The 21,882-nt window shown below is 36.3% G+C and overlaps 1 protein-coding gene across 7 annotated transcripts in view; it reads left to right on the top strand.

The window, feature by feature from the left end:
• The window catches only part of LOC310898179 (uncharacterized protein), a 467,382-nt gene that overhangs the window by 139,074 nt on the left and 306,426 nt on the right, over window positions 1-21,882 (top strand). Inside the window, exon 1 of one of the 7 annotated variants that reach the window (XR_014583054.1) lies at window positions 3,926-5,114. The exons of the other annotated variants lie outside the window; for them this stretch is intronic. The gene's annotated coding sequence lies outside the window, so the exon portion shown is untranslated. Of the gene's footprint in view, window positions 1-3,925; window positions 5,115-21,882 lie in introns of those variants that run through there. 7 annotated transcript variants of the gene reach the window in all.

Raw genomic sequence — 21,882 nt, 5'->3', positions numbered from 1 at the left:
AATATATTTTTCAGTGCATTCAATGGAAAGTAGGAACAATCAGTAACTAGGGAGGCAGCACAAGATTTAGCGAACTTCCTATCAGGTCCAGGAACTCATTCACAAAATTTTAACCATAGTTCATTTGGGGTGCTTTTCTTATTCTGTAGATACTAAGTTTCTATAAATGTAAGCTTTAGATGGCTGAGATTTGGTTGGTAACAAGCTGAAATTTCATTATTACTCAAATACATGTCCAGCATTTTACTTGGAGTTTGTGACAACAGGACCTGTTATTCTCTTTTTTGATGGGGATGTGCTGTTAGGTGGAAAATTAAAATTCACTTGCCCACCTGAGAATAATTTCATACTTGAAACAAGACCTATTAAAGAAAGTAAGGAAAAATGTTAAAATGAAGTGGACCTCTTTCTCTTTTGGACTTTGTGATTGGCAGCATTTGGTGTGCTGGGCAGAGCTGTGGCTGGTGTTAGCAGTGCTTCACACACTTGCTGTGGACCACTTGCAGGGCCAGATTCTCATTCACTCAGTAAAATCTGTACAAAGCTTATAGTTCATCCCTAATGTCTTCTGCTTTCAGTCTGAATGTGGTAGCAAACAAACCTCATGAAAACTCTCAAGGTAAATACAATATTTACACCTTTGCTGATAGTCCACCATCTGGTTCTAGTTTATATATACACCCTGTAATGCATAGCTGACAAAACTATAAATTATTGTAGATAATCGCAGTGCAGATGCATCAGTCTAGAATTACTTATTGAAACAGTCTCTTTGGGCTTGGAGAGTGTTTCTCAGTTAAAAGAAATATGAAAAGATCTGTTATCTCATTTTACACATACAAACATAAGTGATAAGTGTTTTTAAAATAACTCAATCAGTGTTATTTGTCCAGATGGAATCATGTTTTCCTTTCCACACTATCTGTGCCCATATCACTACAGCAGAATTCAAACCCCAAATTCTGTGTGTAGATGACTAACACAAGGACATGTTTTTTTAATAACTAGTTGAGAAGGATCAAAGAACACACAGTAAGTTACATGGAATTGGTATTGATCAACAAGGTTTTCTTGAGGCACAACAGGACTTTCAGCTGGCAGAAGGCATATACGAGGCATCTGAAGCACTTTGTGTGTGTGTGTATGAGAAAACAAATAAAAAAGAGGAAAAAGAAATATAGAAGGAAAAGCAAATGGGTAAAACAAATTGTGTTAACTCAAACCTGCAATGCAGCTATCTATTTTTCAGTTACTTTGTGCAATGCTTTGAAGCACAAATACTAGGCAAAGAAGGCTTGGCAGTTCTGCATCACATCACATAAGAAAATAGGGTTGTTGTTTAATTAGGATATGAATCTGTCAACTTTAACAACAAATATTACCCTTCAGATATATATTTTATACTATACAGAAGCAAGAGGAAAACTACCCTCGATATTGTTTTCTACACTTTTAATATGATCTTTGGCCCAGCCTTCTTCATGTATAGGGATAAGGAACTGATCTCCTGTCATGTGAGAAGGTAGAAGGCAAAACTTTGTTCTTTCCAATAACTTGCTTGTTGATTTGAGTTATTCAAAGATTAATTGCTTTGTTGAACAAGTGGGATTTACAGTTCTTTCAGTTAATAGCCCTTGGCTAGATTATTAACATTTTCTTCTTTAATTTTGGCCAGACTCTCATCTAATCCCAGGATATGAGGGAGAGTCATTTCCCCCCTCACGTTTTCCTCCACCTAATTTAGCTATGTCCTTCTGCAGCTTGTCCACCTAAATTTGACTTTCTTCCTTATGTCTTCTTTACCACTTTTCAGTTGCATCCCGGTCCTATCCCTGCTCTGTGCATTTCTTTAATACTCAACTTTATAAAAATCTTGGATATAGTTTGAAAAATTAGCATGGCGTTTCCCTCACAAAAGGCATCTAGATGTCTTTCTGTCTCCCCATGCCAATTCCAAATCATTTCATCATTAAAAGCCACACATTTATACAAAACATTATTGCAAAGAAAATAATGTAAAATGTTAGTAGTGTAAAGAAGATACTTTACAAAAACCATCTTTCCTCTGGATGACTTTCTTTGTAACAACAAACTGTGCTGATTGTCATAAACAGTGCATTTTACAATTAGCAGGAGGAGTAAGCAGCAAAGAAGCACACCATCCTCATTTTTAACACATTTGCTTGTAATCGAAAGAAAAACAGAGGCTTCTCAGCATGCTGAAGACTTAATTTTAATAACTGATGTTTACTTAATGGTTGTAACTGCAGCTTCCAAAGAGATTGGCAGTTTATAATATGCTAGCGTTCCCAGCTGTTATCATTCAAATAAGAAGGAAGACTAAGAAATTAACACTGAGAAAACTACTTAGCCACATGGTAACACATAGGATATAAACTTGACTGTAAAAGAGAAGATTAGTGTATAGATATAAATGTTTTCCCCAGTACAAAATACATTTGTAGGTATAGCTGGTCTTCACAATAAATTTTTTTCAAAGTAAATAGATTCACTTGATAATATTTGTACCGATTTGTAATGTATGTCTATCGTACCTTTTTATTTATTATTATTACTATTTTTTATTTTTAATCTGAGCAGAATTGATTGATTGGTAGTTATTAGCTTCATTTTGTCAAAGCCAAAATTGACGTGATTCTATTCAGATCTTCACAGAAATTACAGTACCAAATGGTATCATCAAATGTAATGTTCTGTAGAAGAATTACATTATGTTTATTATAGTTATTTAGAGGGTTGAAAAAAATGATATGAAGATCTTATTCAGGAAGGCATTCATCAGACTGCTGCCTTTTGTGCCCAGTTTGGCTTTCAAGCTTTTTGCTCTCACCATGTGTATGTTGCTGTTCCTCCAGCCACCTCTAAGTATTTTAAAAGGAAAAGCAAATTTTGGTTATCTCTTAGTTATATCTTACAACATGATAGAAATGGTTCATTTTGTCTTACACTGCAGGTCAGCTGCAAAATCAGGAGCAGAACTAGGGACACATGGCTGCCAATCAGTAGTATTTTTATCAAACACTACTGTATGCCACACATAGTGTTATGGTATTCTTTTCAGCACTCAATAGTAATATTTAAAATTGAAGGTTGTTTGTTCGTTGTTTTTAATATAGTTATGGTTATGTGAGTCTCAGTAAAACTGTGGAGTATACAGGCATACCTGAAATAATGCTCTGCTGTATCGACCCAAGTGAGTACTGAGAAAGCACAGCATCAGTCTAGAGGTATTAATTCAGATACATCTCAGCAATGGTGGTGTTTAAAGCTCTCAGAGAGGGAAGGCTCTGTGCCAGCCACCAAGAAAAACAGGTCTCATCTATCCTAGGTGAAGGTAGGGCATTGCTTTTCAAGGCACTTGATGTGTTTCACTCTTTTTTCTTTTGCAGAGGGTGGGTATTCCTGGCCTGAGAATCACGGGAAATTAGCTCCTTCTGGCTTCCCGGTGGGGGTATCCAAGGGTCCATAAACCTCTGCTCTAAATCGCTGTGTTCATGGTTAACCTGGTGTAATTAATGTGAAATTCAGCTCCAGATATCCAAAATCTCTACGTGCCATAAATAAATAAATTAATTAATTAATTAATTAAATATGTGCTTAGAATCAAGGAGGCAGGCCAGATTTTCATGTTAATGGCTGACGGTGACCCCTCCAAAGAGCATGCCAAGGGTGAGAGAGGGGAAGCTGTTTCTGACCCCCCAAGCATAGGTATTTTCTCCCTGCTGTAACCCAGAGATTTCCTTGGAAATACCTGGAGGCATTCCTTAGCAAGTTTTTCTGAAATGAATCTAGTACAGGTACTTTCTGCCTCTGTTATGTTGAAATTGTGCTCTGATGAACAATGGAAATCAAACAGTGCTACAAAGAGAAAGGATAGGTATGTGGATGAGCATAGCCCAGTAATTGATGGGGAATGTCTGACACCTACATTTCTGTTCCTTCCTTCAGGACTGTCTCTCTCTTCTTTTTTTTCTTTCTGCATTTTTCACTTAAATTGCCGTATGCTATAGCCTCAAGCTGGTGAAGTAAATATGAAAAAAAATCTCATTATTCATTATGAATTGTCCACACTTCTAATAGTATGGGTATATAGATGCAGGGAGAGTAATTTTCATTAATGCTTATAAACCAACTTTGTTGTTGGGTTCTCATAACAACATAAATAATGAACAATAATGAACAAAATTTGTTTTGGTTTAGACATTTCACTGGAGCTATAATCATGAAATGAAAATATAGTTTTATACAGTCTCATTAGTTTTTTTTTGTTGTTGTTCTTTTCTTTTTCTTTTTTTTTTCTTTTCCATAAAACAAAATATAAGCAATGGGCTTTTCTGTTCCAAAGTAATCATTATTTTTCAGTATTTCATTTTCTGCAGTTCTCTCAAAGTGTTCCTGATAATATAGTTAATCTAGGTATTTTCATTCTAGTGACATATTATACGTTAAGTTAACCTTCAATATTACTAGGTATATTTTCATAGTTCTAGCTCAGCACAATTTCTCTTCACTTAACAATTTCTAATTTAAAGCTTTCTTTACAGTAATAAATTCTAACCTTTGCCTTCTGGCATCATTTTCTACAAAACCAATATTTGCTATTTGCAAATAAGTCTTTATTTTATCTTCACAGCTAATGATTTCTTTTTCCCGTGGAAAAACTTTAGTGTATGCTCATTCAATTTTTGAATTAACGGTAAACAGGTGTTTTCTTCACTTCTGCTTTATCATAAAAAGTAATATATATTCTTTCAGTTTTTCAACTTCCAAGACAATGTTCTTCATATGTGTGACAAAGAAAGGAATATAGTAAAATTTTACTTTTAATCGGTAAATATTGGTCTATGCCTTACAATGAAATGTATCTGCCTCATGTGGTTCTGCTGAAGGACATTAACTTGCCATTCAGCTGGGACTAATTACAAGCTGCAGCAGCTGGAGAGAGACAAAGATCAGGAGGCCAGATGGCTTGGAGAAGTGCAGGGGATTTTCTTTCAGTAACAGGTTTTAAAGGACTTCCTCAGTTATCTGGAAAAAATTATCACAGGATGTCAGAAAGAAAAACTCCTTGGAAGAAAGATCTTGTGAACAAGGTAGAAAATGTTTTTAGTGGGTTTGTTCTGTTTTTCTATAGTGGGAGTGATTAAGTTCAAGCACTCCTACCAACTAGCTTTGGAAGGTTTTGAGGTGGGAGAGTGCCTGAAAGTTGCATAGGCTTCTGGTCTCTCCTCACCACGTGTTTTGCTGCTGGGGAGGAGGAGACTAATGGGAAATCTTCATCTAGGCCTTATGTAATTGATGGTGTGCAGAGTATTTATGTACTATTTTCTATTGTGGATGTGAAAGAGTGTTGATTAGTGAAGGCTGAGCTCAGATGAACCTCTCTGGTTATTAGTGTGTGAATCCTTTATAGATGTCCACAGCAAAACTGCTATGCTCATTAAAATTAGATTGCTAGTTCAGTGATTGCTGGTTTCATCTTTGTATTTAACTGGTTCTTTCCTTTGCATATTTCTTCTCTGCTTCATTTTAGCTTATGCAAGCTTGTGTTTTGGTTATTATTAATTTTGCTGGTATATTGTTTGTTCTTGTGTGAGTCCAAGAGCTGAACGTAGCTGCACAGAGATTTCATCAAAACAATGTGTTGTAAATGGCAGGGTACGCTGAAGGTAAGCTTCACTGGCTTGGACACTTGCAACTTTGAAACACTGGATTTACATATACCAGCTCCCTAAAATGGATTTTTATTTCTAATCATACTACAGAGTGTGAATGGATAAGACTAACTGAAAATCATTTTAGGAATTTGTTGACAGCTCCTACTCATTAGACAAGCAGTCTGTCTCCTATGATATCCATTCTTCTTAGCAATGTCTATAATTTGAAAATCATAATTAACTGTGGATCCATGTTTTTTGTTTGTTTGTTTTTCCATGTGTGTGTGACGTAACAAGGAATACAGCAAAGGGACTTCAGAATTGCAGGGGTAGACATAGAAAAGTTTACTTAAAAGATTGAAAATAAATTGGAATATTATTAATTGAGCTTCTCTTTATTCTTATGGGACTAGCAAGTGGTTTGTGTGTTTCCTTTCAGATCATTGTTGTTGCACAAACCTTCATGTAGTGTTTAATCGAGGTTTTAGGTTTGAGAAGGTTATGCTTTTAGTTTTGCATAGTCAGTAAGGTTAGGTCTAGTGGCAGAAGTGGAAAGATACATATGTTTATCTGTACAGTCATTTAGCCAATGATCAATAAATGTCTGACGATAAATCAATATGGATGTAATCTCCAGTCTGTGGGCTTCGAAGAACAATCTCCTGAGCATTCTTACCACAAAATCTATATTCACTCCTGTCTTCATTCAAGCTGATTTATGCTCTGATGCTGTTTGCTTTCAAGGACCTCCATTTCTCTAAGTGCTGCCTAGTAGGTAAGCAACAATCCATCAGAGCACTACTAATATCACAGAGGCTTATATTTAATTACAGATAACAGGTCCAGTGGGACTTGGAACAAAATAACCAATCATTAAGATTTGATATACTAAAATATAAAAAGCGAGGGAAGCCATAAAGCACAAAGGAACTGCGTGAAATAAATAGGTATTCTGTTGTTATGCTCAAAACATGTGGAATGTGAGAATAAATTGTATGATAAAGTGTATTTTCAGTCTTGATTTTTTTTCACATAATTAAATACAACTGGTAAAGAAAAGAATAAATCTATTGAATAACCAACCAAATACTCCTGTGAATAGTCAGCATAAATTTGGTGTCTTAATTAAATGTATGTGGAGAGTATTTATGGGTTAGTTCTGTTTTTAAATATAAATATGCATTTTTATTTTGCCGTAATATCAAGAAAATGTAGTTAATCTTCCTCTGTGTATGAGAGAGATTTTTGGCATCCCTTCTTCCTGTACATTTAAAGCGATGTAGTTCCTACATATCAGAGATATCACAATTTAATTCTGAAATATTCCTTAAATTTGCTCATATTTGCATATTTAAGAGCTAGATTTTTTCAAGCAGACTTGTGAAAACTGACCCTGCTGCTACAGCCAATGTCTTTAAACTGATAAATGTCAGCCCATACTAACTCTATGTTTAGGGAGAGTGGTATGCAATAAATATGAGCAACTCTAATGTTGCTCTAAATGTAGTTCTGATATAGTAAAACCAAACATTATGGATAGCCTGAGTTTGTTAGGAAACTAATTTAGCAGAAATACAGCTTAACGATATCAGTCCTATTTGAAAATTCATTTTATCTGAGCCCAATATTAATCCATTAATTTTTCTAAGCTGATGAAAGTAATTTTAAAAAGAGGAGGCCTGTTTTCTGCAATAAATTCTGGACTAGTTTAGTCCTGTATCCTTGCACGATGGACCTAAACCAACAACAAAGTTAAGCCAGAACAGATACAAATAAAAGGTGATTAAAATAATCATCTACAGCTGTCATAGCTGAAGCTTTTGAAATGATGTAAGGAAGAAATCTTCATTAGTTAGATGGAGATAAAAGGGCCAACTGATGGAAGAGTAGGAAATAAAATGAAAGAGAAGGCAGAAAGACTGCAGCCAAAATAAAACAAAGTAAAAATGCCAATGAAGATATTTAAGGCATGTGATGTGGTAACTATTATTTCAGCTAAAATATGCCTCTCTTAGCAGCTGGTTAAAAGCTGGACCGTTGCTAATCACTGTCAGCTCCTCGGCTAGCTTTTGCTGAAGAAATCTGAGATACTGACCTTTGGCTTCTGAAAAGACAACCTCAAGTTGAGACTCTTGGAAGACACTTAATCTGTTTAAAAAAAAAAATGTCTGCAAATCTGCATGTCTATATAAAGGGATTATTGTTAAAGTGTCTGTGAAATATCAGTGAAAGCACTAATCTCCAAGGAAAGACAGTTCTGTGAATTTACTGGTCACTGGATCTGTACCTGTTAAGGTTTCTTTTGTTTGCTTGTTTTATTTAGGAAGGTAACCCCACATTTGGAGTGCTCTGAGGACTTTCAGGTATCTTTCACAGGTGTGAGTTTGCAAGTATTGTTATTTACCCACTCAAAAATCTGCCTAAAACTTCAGCATTTAAATAATACTTAAAAAAAAAAAAAAAAAGACAGTAAAGATTTTTTTATTAAGATTTTTGAGCTTGTGAAATAAGGAAGTTCATGAACATGCACTCGGTAATGTGCAGATGTATAAACAAAGGCTAAGCTGAATGGGTTGTGCAAATTGGGTTAAGATTAAGAGGGAAGAGTAAAGGTTGGCTTTAGTCTCACAGGTTTGCTGCCTATCAGTTTGTAACTTGGCATAATATTACTGATATTATGTAATAGTAGTAATATATACAATATATATAATATTTGCAAATTATACAGATCACTGTCTGCATAATAAAATATGCCTTCTATAAAATAATGATGGGGTGGGAAAGGGAAGAAAACTGAAACTTCTTTAAAGTTGTATGTGTCTTCCTGATGATATATAAAAGGTAAGCAAGGTTAAGCCTGCTTTTGGACTAAGTTCCCTGACTCTCTAAGAGAGTCTGCTTTAGTATGACTGGTAACAGTGTGTGTTAAATGCTGTGGATTCTTTAAGTTCCTTTGTGTTCCCCAGCATTAGACTGTGGAGCCAGATTGAAGAGTTTTTTTGTTGTTTTTTTTTTATGGACTATACTATTTTTTAATGGCTAGGTTTTCTGTTGATTATTTTCAGAAGTGCCAGGCAAATTTGATGCTTCTCACTGAAACTTAATTTTATTTCATATTCAGGAGGTCTGGTCATTTCTATTAATTGAAATAAGAGTTAATGCTGCCAAGCATCTCTGCTAGGTAGACTAGATGTTGTATGCTAACTTATGCGCCATTTAGGTAAATTTCTTATCCTGAAAAGGCTTTGAGTATTGATGGTGTGATGGTAGGTATCCAATAAGTAGCGTACTTCTGTATGATGTTTCCATGTGTCAGCTGGAGTGCTGGTATTGCAGGCATCAAGAAGTGCAGCAGTATTTCTGAGTGGGCGGCTCCATATGGGGAAGCTTATCTGAATACCTGGAGTCCCAGCTAGTCCCTAAAAGAAGTTAAATCACTCTTTGGTACGTGGTGGTATATCATCCAGGGATAGGCTAATGTCATCCAAGAAAATAAATACAAGGTGAATGGTGGTGGGAGGATGAAAGAGAAGAGAAGGATGAGAAACAAAATAGTTTACAATCCTTAGCTGGCAAACAACACGTTAGAGATCTCTTTAATTTCAGTTGCTAATTATATTTTACATTTTTTCATGTTAGATTCTAGAATGGTCTGAAAATGTAGGATTATCACTCATGCTTGGTCAAGGTTTACTGTGGTTGTCAGGAGGTTTGTAGAGAGGAGCTGGAATAACAAATTAAAAGTGCTTAGGATTTGGAGGCAGTGCAGAGGCCTATCTCTAAATTTATTCAACTTCTTTATCACAGCAGCACAGATACTTCTATTTCTCTGCATAAACCACAATTCTTGTTGCTTGCAAGATATTCTGGCACAATCGTGGTAGGTATACATATGCTTGCTCTTTGTACTTGGGGTTTCACTCAGGTACATTATTTACTATACACAGAGTGTTTGTTTTCCTGTTTTTCTTTTTTTTTTTTTGGTAAAAAAATCTGTGAAGATGCAGCAATACAAATATTTTAGTAGTTCATATTCACAAGAAATGCATGAATTGGTACTTGAAGTCAAATGTGACTAACTTTAGAAAACCCTTAAAATACAGGAAAATTGGAAAATCTTTCTAAAAAAAAAATCCCTATGTCATGCATATATGGACTAGTAATGTGAAATGATTTTTACTAGCATGTTCTAGTAAGTGTGCAAATGTGTTGGGGGGGAGGGGGAGGATGTGTTTATGCACATCCTGCTTTTGTTTGTCCTCCACAGTGACAGAAATCTATCACTGTTTTCCTGACTTGCCATTCACTTTTTGCATGTTCTGGAAATACTTTAGATTTCCATACTTTTATATGGATTATAGATTTATGTTAGTTGCTTCCTGTTTCAACTCATTCTAAAAAAAAGAAAAAAGGGGGGGGGGGGGGGGGGGACGGGACAAGAAATCCCCCAATGGTATTTCGGAGAAGGAGATTCTGTCAAGGTATAGAACCTGCGTAGTTTCAGAGTGTATTGGAAATTGCTTATGGAAACCATTTGCTACAGTGTCATGGATCTTAAAAAGATTTTTACTGCAATTCAGAAATAAATCTGTGATTACAAGAGCTGTTTCTAGTCTATACCTGTTACTGATTGTTCAGCAGTTGTTTTTTTCTAGAATTAGTATATCTTGTTTGACTATATAAAAGTAATATGCAAGGTAAATTAATCATGGTTACTTTGAATCAGAATTTAGCTTCTGTACTGGTGGGCATACAAACATTTACCTAGATATCCTGTTACAGAGAGTAATATAATTTCCATTTGGTGTACAGGCAATTAGATCGTGAATTCTAAATGCTGTGTTTTAATAATGCATCCATATACACAAATTCATTGAATTCTGACTTAAAAAAAATTAAAAAAAAATAATCATGGGTATAGAGCTGCTGCCCCCAACATGCATTAGCAGAAATCCTGTTCTTGCCTGACTGCCAAATAAATGTCCATTCTCTTAGCTTCAGATTGACTCAAGGGTTTAGACACCTGAGCTATGGATACTAGGAGAAATTTGGGAACAAAAGAGACAAGCTGACTAACAGCAGAAAGCATGATTTATGAATAATTGCTTAAATTGTCAATGTGTGTAACCAGTAGATAATATTCATAGAATCTGACAAGACATGGCTTGTCAATATGAAAAATAATGTGACAAATAGAAAGTAAGCAGAAAAGATGCAAAGTGTCACCTTACAGCTATGAGTACAAATGTGATGAATGGGATTGGTAGAACTCTCATCCAATTCTTATTATGGAGGTAATTACAAAATAAGGTATTTACATGATAGTTTTACTTCAGCTCGTGTGCCCTTCAGCACTCTGATAATATTTTAGTTTGGAGGTAGAAAGGATTCTTGTTCTTGCTTACGATAACTAAGATAAAATCCTTGTCTGAAATCCTGTTAGTTCTATTGTATGCTTTCTTCTAATACTTGCTTTTGATGGTGATGATGAGATATAGTAACAGAGTAAATGATGGCACCATATTGCTAATTAAATGTTCAGATAATCAATCACATTATATAACTGTATAAACCTAGTCAGAAAAATGGTTTGTTACATATCTATTTAGAACAATTATTGAATCATTTTTTTTCAAGGTATTAATTTTCTTCCAGTGGGGACTTAATCTAGTCTGTGCTAGAGGACTTACATTTGTATGACTTGCATGAATCCTCTTTAGCTTATGGAGTATAGTAAGACAGTATTTGGTGCCAGATGAATGGAATGACAAATATATTTGATTTATTGTAGTACAGTGCTAAAGGTAGAATTTGACCTAACAGCAAACAAAGTTCTTGTTAGAATGTTGTATTTTATTTTACTATTGGTAAATCTTCTCCAAAACAAACTATTTGCATGTGCATGACCCACTTCAAAATTCCAGCAATTTCTAATTATTTACAATGAATTGAGAGGGTTATTACCTAGGTCAAGGCTGCTATAAACAAGTTAGTGAATTCAGCTTCAGAATCTTTAATAAAGAATAACAGGTGTGAATATATAGTGTTAGCTGCTTCTGAGGTTAACAAATCCTATGCATGCTCTTGCACTTTTATACATAGAGTGCAGCTTTTCAGTAAGAAAGAACATACTCTTGGATGCTTATACAGGAAACAAATGTGAAGTCTCTGTTTAGCAACAGAGAGCAACTCTATCTGTCACAGTGTGAGACCTGTCATCAATGTATGTGACTGAAAAACCAAAGCTTTGTCAGGTATAAAATGAAGTAACCTGAGACAGTACAAAGACAGATGCAGCAATGAAGAAAATACCCGATCTACATTCCAACTTGGTAGTACTAACCAATGTTTTGCTAGTACTAACCAACACTCTTCAACCCTTGTTTTCTTGCTGAAAGCCTTGCCAAGGCTTTCAAAGTTTCTTCAAGCGCTGGTCCCTATTATCTAGTATCTGTGTTCACTTCTTACTAGAGAATCTGAAATACTATTAAATGGCTCTCAACTAAATCCTTAGGAAGCTTTTGTGAGGAAAGGAATAAACTTATAAGGCTCTAGTCGTTTCAGTCCTGCAGAAGATTTTTTTCTACCTCAGAAAATGATCTGGACCATCATGCTTGTACTTCTAATCTCTGGAGAAACCCCTTTAAGGGTGTTCAAGTCCTCCCAGAGGAGTGAAGGAGAATGAGGAGGCAGAGAGCAGAGCAAACTGACCTGGGATGCACAGGCACACGGCAAGGTTAGGCAGGAGAGCTGAGCAGGTGCACCACCATGCCTCTGCAGAGACAAGGAAATAGTTATTTCCCAACTGAAGTGGTTCTGCTGATGTTCACAGGCAGATGAAAGACGTATTGTTATTTTCTTATGGTTGGGGCCATCCTATTGTTTCTGATCTTGGATGGATCCAAGGAAGGGGACACAAAGCAGTAATCACACCCACCTTAGCTCTTCTTTGAGCTGATGCTTGAGACTAGAGGGTGGGGAAGAAGTTAGAGATGGATTTCCTGAGACACTTAAATTCCCAGCATTTGTGATTGGAGCAGTAAATGTAGAGTGTTTGTATTCTCCTCTGTTTAACCTGCGCATGCAGTAGCATAATATACCTAAGCAGAAGCTCCACTCTCCCCATCTGACAATTCCCTGTTGGACTGAGGGAAAACTCGCAGAGGATTACTAAAGCTAAGTTGCCATTGAATCAGGAAGAGGTATCTCCAAGTTAAGGCTGATGCAAATAAATAAGGTAGGGAAAGAATGCTGTTTCTACTTGTGCCTATTAGGTGAAAGGTTTCAACCCCTAAGACTGTCAAATTGGTTATTTCTTACTGACTTATTTTAGTGTAGTCTATAATAAATAAGTTGACAGATAACAGGGAGCATGCAGTGCATGCAACTAACCAAACCTCAGCGCATTATGGTCTGCTTAAATCCAATGTACTTCAAAGAGCATAAGAAAACTTTTCAATTTTTATTCTTTTTATTCTGGGGGAACAGGTGGGAGGTTAAATGTTCCATTTCTTTAGTATGGGCTGGGAAGATTACCACTTTTTAATTCAATAAAGCAGAATGTATACTGTATTAGATCTAGACATAGATCTAGATCATTAGATCTAATATTGTATTAGATCTATACATGGTCATAGCATCTCTCTCTTCTCTTTATTGTGCTCCCTATGGATGTGGAAGAAGATATCCAGAAAGCAATTTTTTCTTTTAAATCTTTGGACCTGGAAAACATTTGCAATCTAAAAGAGCTGTTGTGACCATGCTGTGAGACCCTAGGGCTCCCAAAAGCTAGGATTATTGTTTCCATTTGATTTTGGTAGAGGTGACCTAGTTAGGCAAGGGAGCCCTGGGAACTTAATGTTCGAGGAAGAGCTCTCCTGCTGGCTTTTCATCATGACATGAGTATGTGTAGTTCCTTGCATCAATGTGCCTTGCATTGCATTGATTTTCATCAAAGCAGAGCACAGGATTTCCAGTTTTCCTCTTCTTTCAAGTTGGAGGAACTCTCAAATCAGTCCTTGAAATACTATGATTTTTCTCATTGTTCTGTCAACTGATGGAGATCTCATACATGCGGAGTGAGAACTGTTGGCCAACCTGTGGGTTTTGGAGTTGGCCTGATTGTTTAGGTGTTTTAGCATTCTTCATTGTACTTGGTAGTTTTAGAAGGGACCAAGGAAAAATCCAGCATAAATACAAGAAAAAAATAACCTGTGCGTGGAAGGAGCTATTAAAATATTCTATTCAGAAGACAAATGGAACAAACACTGGAGAGAAACAGGGACTGAATTTAGCTGTCATGGAGGGAAAAATGTACATGCTTTCCCAGAGTGTTTCATTACACAGACTTCCATAATTAAGTTATTAAACACTGTGCAGGATGGGGACAAATCCTAAAGAAGAATAAAAAAAAATAAGAAAATATTGCTCAGTTTATACATTGACTTCATTGAATTATATTCATTTAAATTTCAGTTTTGATGACATGTCAAGGCTTTGTGGAAAATCTTTCAATTAATGAACACGTAGGTTGCTCAGACAACATTATTTTTCTTTAAAGTTGTTTTAAATAGACTCTTTCTGAAGCATTGATCATAATATATTTATAATAGTGTTTTATTAACTTGTTTGAGCAAAGATAAATGAAAGAAAACAGAGTAAAACCAAGAAGCACTTGTTGTTTTTCTAATGATTTCTCTCTAGAGTAGTGTGCTTTTTGTAGAAGAAAGAGCACATTTCCTGCTCAGTACAAAAAGAAGTATTTTCTGCTCTTGCATCAGTACAGTGTTCCCTCGCAGCTGTTCCTGCCTCCCTGTGGGGAATGCAATAAGCTGCAATTAAATGCAGGTGCTTGGAAGCAGGAGTGCCCTTGCTCTGTTTAACAATCTGAGGCAAAAAAAAAAAAAAAAAAGATCTGGAGAGACAGGAATCTACCTTCTGTTTAATGGGGCATGAACACTTTTTCTTGGCACCAAGACAAGTGTCTACCTTTTGTTAGAAGTACATTTCTCTTTTTCCCTAGGTAGAAAGACAGAGGCCTACCTCTTGTTTATTAGTTCATTGCTAGGAGAGAAAGAAGCTAAACAAGACCATATGCTGTGAGGGGAAAACAGCAGTCCCTAGGCACAGAAAGAAGAGCTCTCACCTTTGTAGCGTAACACTGCATATTTCTGTTGCTATAAGGTATGTGGAGAGGGGGAGAGAGGCAGAAATAGGCAGAAATATCTCCTTCCCTCTTCCCCCCCCCCCCCTTTTCCCCTTCTTCCCCCTTCTCTCTCTGTAGTATAGACATAGTTGAGGAGTGGTCATAAGCAGACATCTCTTAAAATAGAATGTAGTTTGTATTTTTCTGGAGTATATGAAACTTTGTGTTGGGGAGATAGCTGGGAACAAACAAAAGGCAGAATATATGTCTGGGGAGTAACCTGCTAGATGTTTCTGGCTGTGAGCAGCAGCTCCTAGAAGTGCTAGAGGTCCCGTTATCAGCAGGAAGGTGAGCCCTGCTGTTTGGAGCAATGTAGGTGAAAGCACTCACACAGACAGCTCAGCAGAGATGAATTGCTTTTCCAAACTCTTGATCTCTCTGACAGATGCTCCAGTGAAGTCTTGTTAACTCTACCACAGAGATTGTGTCTTGCCCTGACCAAATAGTTGTTTGCATCTGTACTCTGCGGGTCCCAGTTCACCATTTATCCCCCTGATCTGCTGGGTGCAGAAGGGCAACATCTCAAAATGGCAGTCAGATTATGGGGTCTCAAAGAAACAGAGAGATACAATTAATGAAACCACATTTCACTTTGGGTTTGAACCTTGATCTACTATCACTTCAATAAACCTAATTCCTTGGAGAAAATGCTTTTGTTTTGCCCATGACCACGAGCCAGATGCCTCTTCTCTGCCATCCCTCTTGACTCCCCTCCCCAGTGCATGTGCAGCACTTCTAGCAGTGATGCACAGCTCTGAACTGCAGATGAGGTGTGAGTTGTGTGGCATGTGCCTATGGCTGGTGCCCAGCCAAAAATATGTCCTTTGCTTTAGAGTCTGTTTTTCCACATAAGCTCCACCCCTCCAACAAAGGATGTTATTCTTCTGTTGAAGGGCCTGTTGTTATGAAATTCCTAGGAATGTCATTCTTCTCGATCCTCTCTGACTTCTGTCAAGCTTAGCTCAAATACAATAACATTTATGGGGGGAACTGGTGTGAGCATATTTACATTTTAGAGTAATAATTACATATGCCATGTTTGATTAAAAAATATGTGCTTGAGTTAAAAAGAGTGCTTGTATTGAACAGTCTTCTGCAGGAGGGCTCTTCCCTCATCAAGTCTTACAAGCTATGCCACAGTTTCAAGTTGACAGTTCTTGCTAGTGACTTACTAGATTTACACAGCAGATCTACTGCAGGTCTTCAAGCAAGCTGTGAGACAAAATTTTATCTTCTGAAAAACAAAACTGAAAATGGAGCTTTAAAGGTGTTTTCAGTTTAATGTTTTTTAGCTTTGAAGGTTCAGATTTAAGGGAAGTTACCATCCATTGTGAAATGTGTGAAATTATCTTTTTATTGCGGGTTAGAGTGTAATTAATGCCTGTACGCTATGAAGCAAATGCACAGTTCTTAGAGGTTCCCCTAACAGTCGATAGGTTATGAGATTTGTTTTGTTTTGGGATTCAGTTCCCTAAACAGGTCGGAGGTCTAGGGTATTCAAGAAATTGGTGCAGAGCTTACATGACGCAAGACACATATTCTAGAAAGGCAGCTGAAGGCAGTCAGGATGCTGTTTGACACTTAAAATTATGCTTAAACTATATAGCTTATTTTTCTTTTGAATCCTACATGTTATGCCTGAGTCTTAACTCCCATTTTGAGATCCCTCATTCTATATGGAGCAAAGATTTTGGTGTCTGTTTTGTCTTGCTGATAGCTACAGGAGACATTTTGCCAGTGAACTATGGTTTGGAAACAATATGATAAACTGACGTTGCCTTTTTCCCCTTGTTTCTTAAATCTCATCTCTTCTTTAAAATCATTAAATTACATTGCTGGAAAATAGTTTGGAGAATTTATGCTGGGAAGTTCAAGAAATTTCCAGATTTGAATTAATTGTAGTTGTTTTGGTAGCAGAGACAGGTTTTAGGTTGGTGTTTTTATAACATCATGATTATAGACCTTGGCCTTTACGTTTGAAAAATAATAGATACTGAGCCATGTTGTGAAAACATTCTTACTGGTGTGGTTCAGTCATTTGCTTTATGAAATGCAGTGTAGATTCTAAATATCTTCAGCATAATATGGGTCAAAATTTAGTTCATGCAGTCTGTGTTTAAGTCACAGGGCAGAAGTTTTTCTTTCCACTGGAAAGTTTATAGCTTAGTGAAGGCTTCTTTAGGCATGACATCTCTATCTTCACAAAATTCTATTTTATAGATAACTTGAACTGGGAGAAGTTGTCTTACCATACTAGACATAAACAACGGGAGTACTTGCAAGAGTATTCAGGTTCTACATTAACTTATCAAGCTTCATTTTGTATTGCAGAGTAATTAATGATGTCATTTGGTGTTCTCTTTTTTTTTTTGGATTTAATAACAGTTCAAATATAACGAGAAATAAATTATGTTTCAAGGCAGCAGACTCAGCTTGACAGTTAACAGGCTCTTCTAAGGGTCAGTAAATTCTTTTGCACAGCTTTCCTAATTATGAAGGAAAAAAATCTATCTTTAAAAAGAATGAATATGAGATGGAAGGGCAGATGCATAAATTGCGAGGAAGGGGGATTAGGAAATAACTGAGAAAGCTGCATCTGTGCAAAGTAAGTTCGATTCTCCATGGATTATTCAAAGCTGGCTGGTATTTTTAGTCTTGTTTCGGAGAGGGGGTGAGAGGTATTTCCTCTCTTCTGCTACACATCTGGCCAAAATGTCCTCTATTCCACTCAAACGTAGTAGCCAAGAAAGCAGGTTTCAGGCAGTTTTGAATTCTGTGACTCTAAGAAGAGTAGATCTTACAACAGCCTCTACATATTTTATCTGAGAGGTACATTTGTATATCTTTGAATGTTGGCAGCTGTGGTGGCTAAATAGCCTTTTTTTTTTCTTTTATATGAGGTTTTATCCTCAGGGTATGTGTATTGGGGGTGTTTTGAAACAAGGTAATTAAATAGCAGTAGTTTCCTGTAATGGAGATTATCTAATTGGCTAGCTATTTAATGGGCTGCTTTGATATTTAAACTAACTCATACCTATAACTGTACATAGAGTTGAAATAAGTGCTGCCCATAATGAGCCTTCCCCGCTACCCCCCTTTCTTCTGTTATGTGTGGCTTCAGGTGAACTGTGAGAACAAATATAGAAGACAATCTTAGTTTGTCAGTTTGGAAGTAAAATACAATACGAATTGCTGCTTTTGTATAAAGTAGCACACTGTTGTCATGAGGGTTTTTTTTTGTCCTTCCCCCTGCCTCATCCACTCAAAATAAGAGAAAAACATAACTACTTCTGGGGAGGAGGGGATTTGAAAATTTACTCTGTTACTTCATAGCAATTTTGAGACTAAAACATGCTCACAGTATTCAAAGAGAATATTTCAGAAAGTGAATGCAATGGCATGATGAAATAGTCCTTCAGGTAGGTCTGAGGTATGAAGAATTGATTGACTCTATGCCCCTAGCCTTCAGAGGTCAAAGTTATAAGCCAAGATAACATAACTCTTGAACAAGGCCGTGGAAGAAAGTGGAAGAGACAGAAATGGCTGAATTAAATCTAGAGGTCACATTCAGGGTTATGAGGCATTCACTGAACGTTAGCACCTTTGTCATTAACGTTTCCAGGAGGTCACAGGGGACCTGTGACCAGGGAGCTCTCTCCCTTAGAGCACTGTGGAAAAAAACAATAATCTGTGATGTGTGTCTGTCTTTCTCACTTTTTCCCCTTTGGTGTGCTGTAACTGATTTTAATAATGTGCTTTGGAGGATGATCCCCATTCTGTGTCTTTTTTTTTTCCTCTTGCTATGAAAAAGTAAACTTAAAGTTAGCTTGACTTAACTGCAGCTACAGCACTTGCTTATTTTTGGTGGGAATTGAATAAAAAGGGTCAAAGTCTGGCCATCAATAAAAAAAAAATCCTTTTCTGGAGGGTGCAGACAAATATCTGGACATCAGACCAGCCCAACTGCTGTAGTTGCAGATTAAGTAGCTGTTGCTATGCCAGAAAGAGGAGGAAAATATAAAAACATTCTCTTGACGGTGAGGTTGCAGCCCCAATGATAACTTAAGAGGTCTCCTCCTCAGTGCCATCTTCTTTCAAGCAAAATATTGGAACTTACTTTCTTATGACATCTAGCAGAATTGCACAAAAAGTTTTGTTTTTCCTGCACACCATCTTATTCCCTTGCTGATCACGGTATCAATTCACTAGGACACAATCTTGATTAAGATCATGCCCTAACTTTTTACTGAAGCTTAAAATCTTGGTTCTTGGAAGCAGTCATGTGACATAGTCACTTGCAGTAGCTCTAGTATTGGAGTATTTACTGTGAATCTCTAATGAGCAGGAAGCAAGCAAACAAAAGGTCTCCAGTTGGCATTATTAACATTTTGTGTCTTAATTATTATTACTTTCTTAAAAGGCCTGTGAGACTACTTCTTTTTCCATATGTTCATTTTTTAAGATGAAAGCTGATGCTAAAGTACTGGATAAAAATATATTCTTCTCCTCTTCAGTCAGTTTCTTCTCTCAAATTTTTAATACAATTATCTTCATATCAAGCATTTGAAGTGTCAGATATTTAAGTGTCAAATAATACAATTATTTTAAAAGCACATAAATTGTATAAGAACTACTTTACGACCAGGATGGTGATTTAACTTCTATACAATACAGTTTTTTCCAAACTTCTTTTAAAACAGACATCATTTTAAAAATAAATACAGAAACATACAGCTCTATGTGCTTGTCCTTGTTGTTAATTTACATGAGGAATGGTGGTATTTTTTGTTTGTTTTTAAATGTTGGTCATTAACATCATGACTTACCAAAGTGAATAAGACATAAAATAGATATTGTAAAGGTGATGAAAACTGAAATTTTCTGGATCTCTCCAGGATTACTTTGCAGCTTTGAATCGAAGTTTAAAATGGGCCAAATTCTTCCCAAGTGTATCTCCTTTGAAGAGTACTGATTTATGCCAGAAATAAATCTGACCTGATGGATCTCACTTATGATGTGGAATCAGTAGAAGTGCTTCCAAAACCATACTGTAGACTGCACTTCTTTTGCCTTGAGGTTGGTGATTAAACCCTCAGTTCCTTCTCCTGTCTGATTCTGGGCTGCTGTGAGATTTCCCATTCAATGCTGTAATTAGGTAAGAAGGAGATGTGGAAAGAGTGGGTTGTAATTTTACAACACCAGTTACAGAGGTCATGTAAGGCAGGTGTTAGGACATTGCAAGTTGCTTGCGTTTCTTGTTCCTGTTACACATGTTTGATTTCTCTAAAATGGTGCCCAGTACCTCAGGTGTCATGATACCAGGTTGTCCCAGCTAGATTCTAACAGAAGATCCAGTCAAATGTGAAAAGTCTAAGAAGTCAAGATCATGGTTGCAGCTTGGATCAGTTTACCGACTTTGAATCCACTGTTTTGTTATGGTGACTGAGGCAAAGCTGCTTTGCAGTCTGGTAGCATTTCACAAAAAATCTGAAAGCTGAAAACTTGCTGAAAAATGCACATATGGCGGAATAGCAAGTGATGGAAATCCAAAAGATAATTTTTTTTTTAATTCATTGATGTAGACATTGAACAATGGGAAGCTATGATTGTGTAGTAGAAAAAGGCTTCAAAACATTCATGTAGAATTCATAAGTAGAAAGAATGTCTGTATCTAGGACCCATTAAAGTTGTGTCCTTTCCCATGCAGGTACATTTCAATTTTTCTTCAGCAGTCGTGTAAATAGTACTCATTGGTCCTTTTCATTTTTCTATAATGTAAAGTATTAAAAAAATTGTACCTCAAATGTGAAATGTTAAATCTGATTATTATTATAACTGTTTTGACTTGCCATAGTGTAGTATTCTAACTGGCTTTTGGTCTTAATCTTTTAACATTTTGAGGTAACAAATGTTATAGTCCTGCAGACCAGGGAATCTAATTAGATAACTCATTTATAGTTTGTATTCCTCCATGTAATCTTCACTGTGCAAAGTTCATGTCGCATTTATGATAACAGCAATAGAAAAGTAACGTGGAAAGGAATCAGTTGAGATAGGCCAATAGTTGAATCGGTAGTTTGCTCTAGGCCTTCACATGTGTTAGCTAATAATGAATTATTAGATTCTATCTAATAATTCTATTTTATCTCTATCACTGTTCAGATAAAGGTTCTTCATTAGAAGATCTAAACTTGAGGTACATACAAAGCTAAGTTTTGTAATTTGGCTGCTAGCAAGTTTGCCTTCTATTGGTTGAATCTTATGGTGATTTGTAACGATGGTATAGCTTCTGTTTCCAGTTTGATGTGAGAAATTTCCTTCAGGTGTAGGAATATATTGCTTTATCTTTAGTTTTAATGAGTTTGTTACTCCTTGCAAAGTGACAGTATAGTAGCCAACTAAGTTCCCTGCTTTCTAAGTGGTGTATTTTCTTTATCTCTGTGCTATGGACAGGGTAGATGTTATTGTTTTAAGCTGCTGTGATTCATGACAGTTTTTGTACAATGACATTAATGACAGTTTATAAAATGGAAATACACCAACTGCCACCTCACAAGACTGTTTTTTTCCACAGCTTCACTGAATTAATAGCTCAGTCAGTCAGCCTGATAAAGAAACCCAAGTCTCTGTCTTCCTATTTCACTTCCAAAAAATTCATGTCTAAAATTAAAAATGCTTAGTATTGTTGAATAAATTATCTTACACCTTGACTATCAATGCAGTTTTGCTGCTAACCTAATTTCCATGAGTTATTTGCAGTTACATCTGACTTTATCTTGATAATTTCTCTTGATCAACTCTTTTGGTGAGTCAACTCCATTTTTCTCCCACCAAGTTATTAACTATTCCAAGACTGATCCTTGGAGGACTACTTGAACAACATTCTTCCAGTCTACTGCAAATAACTGTTATTTTTCTTTAGTTTATTCTTTACACTGTATACAGTTCTTGTATTACAACCTGGCTTTTACAGCTGAACTCATGATTTTTTGTTATAGT

Source organism: Anser anser (assembly GCF_964211835.1).
Source record: "Anser anser genome assembly, chromosome: 4".
NCBI lineage: Eukaryota > Metazoa > Chordata > Aves > Anseriformes > Anatidae > Anser > Anser anser.
This window is presented reverse-complemented; position numbering and strand designations above follow the sequence as displayed.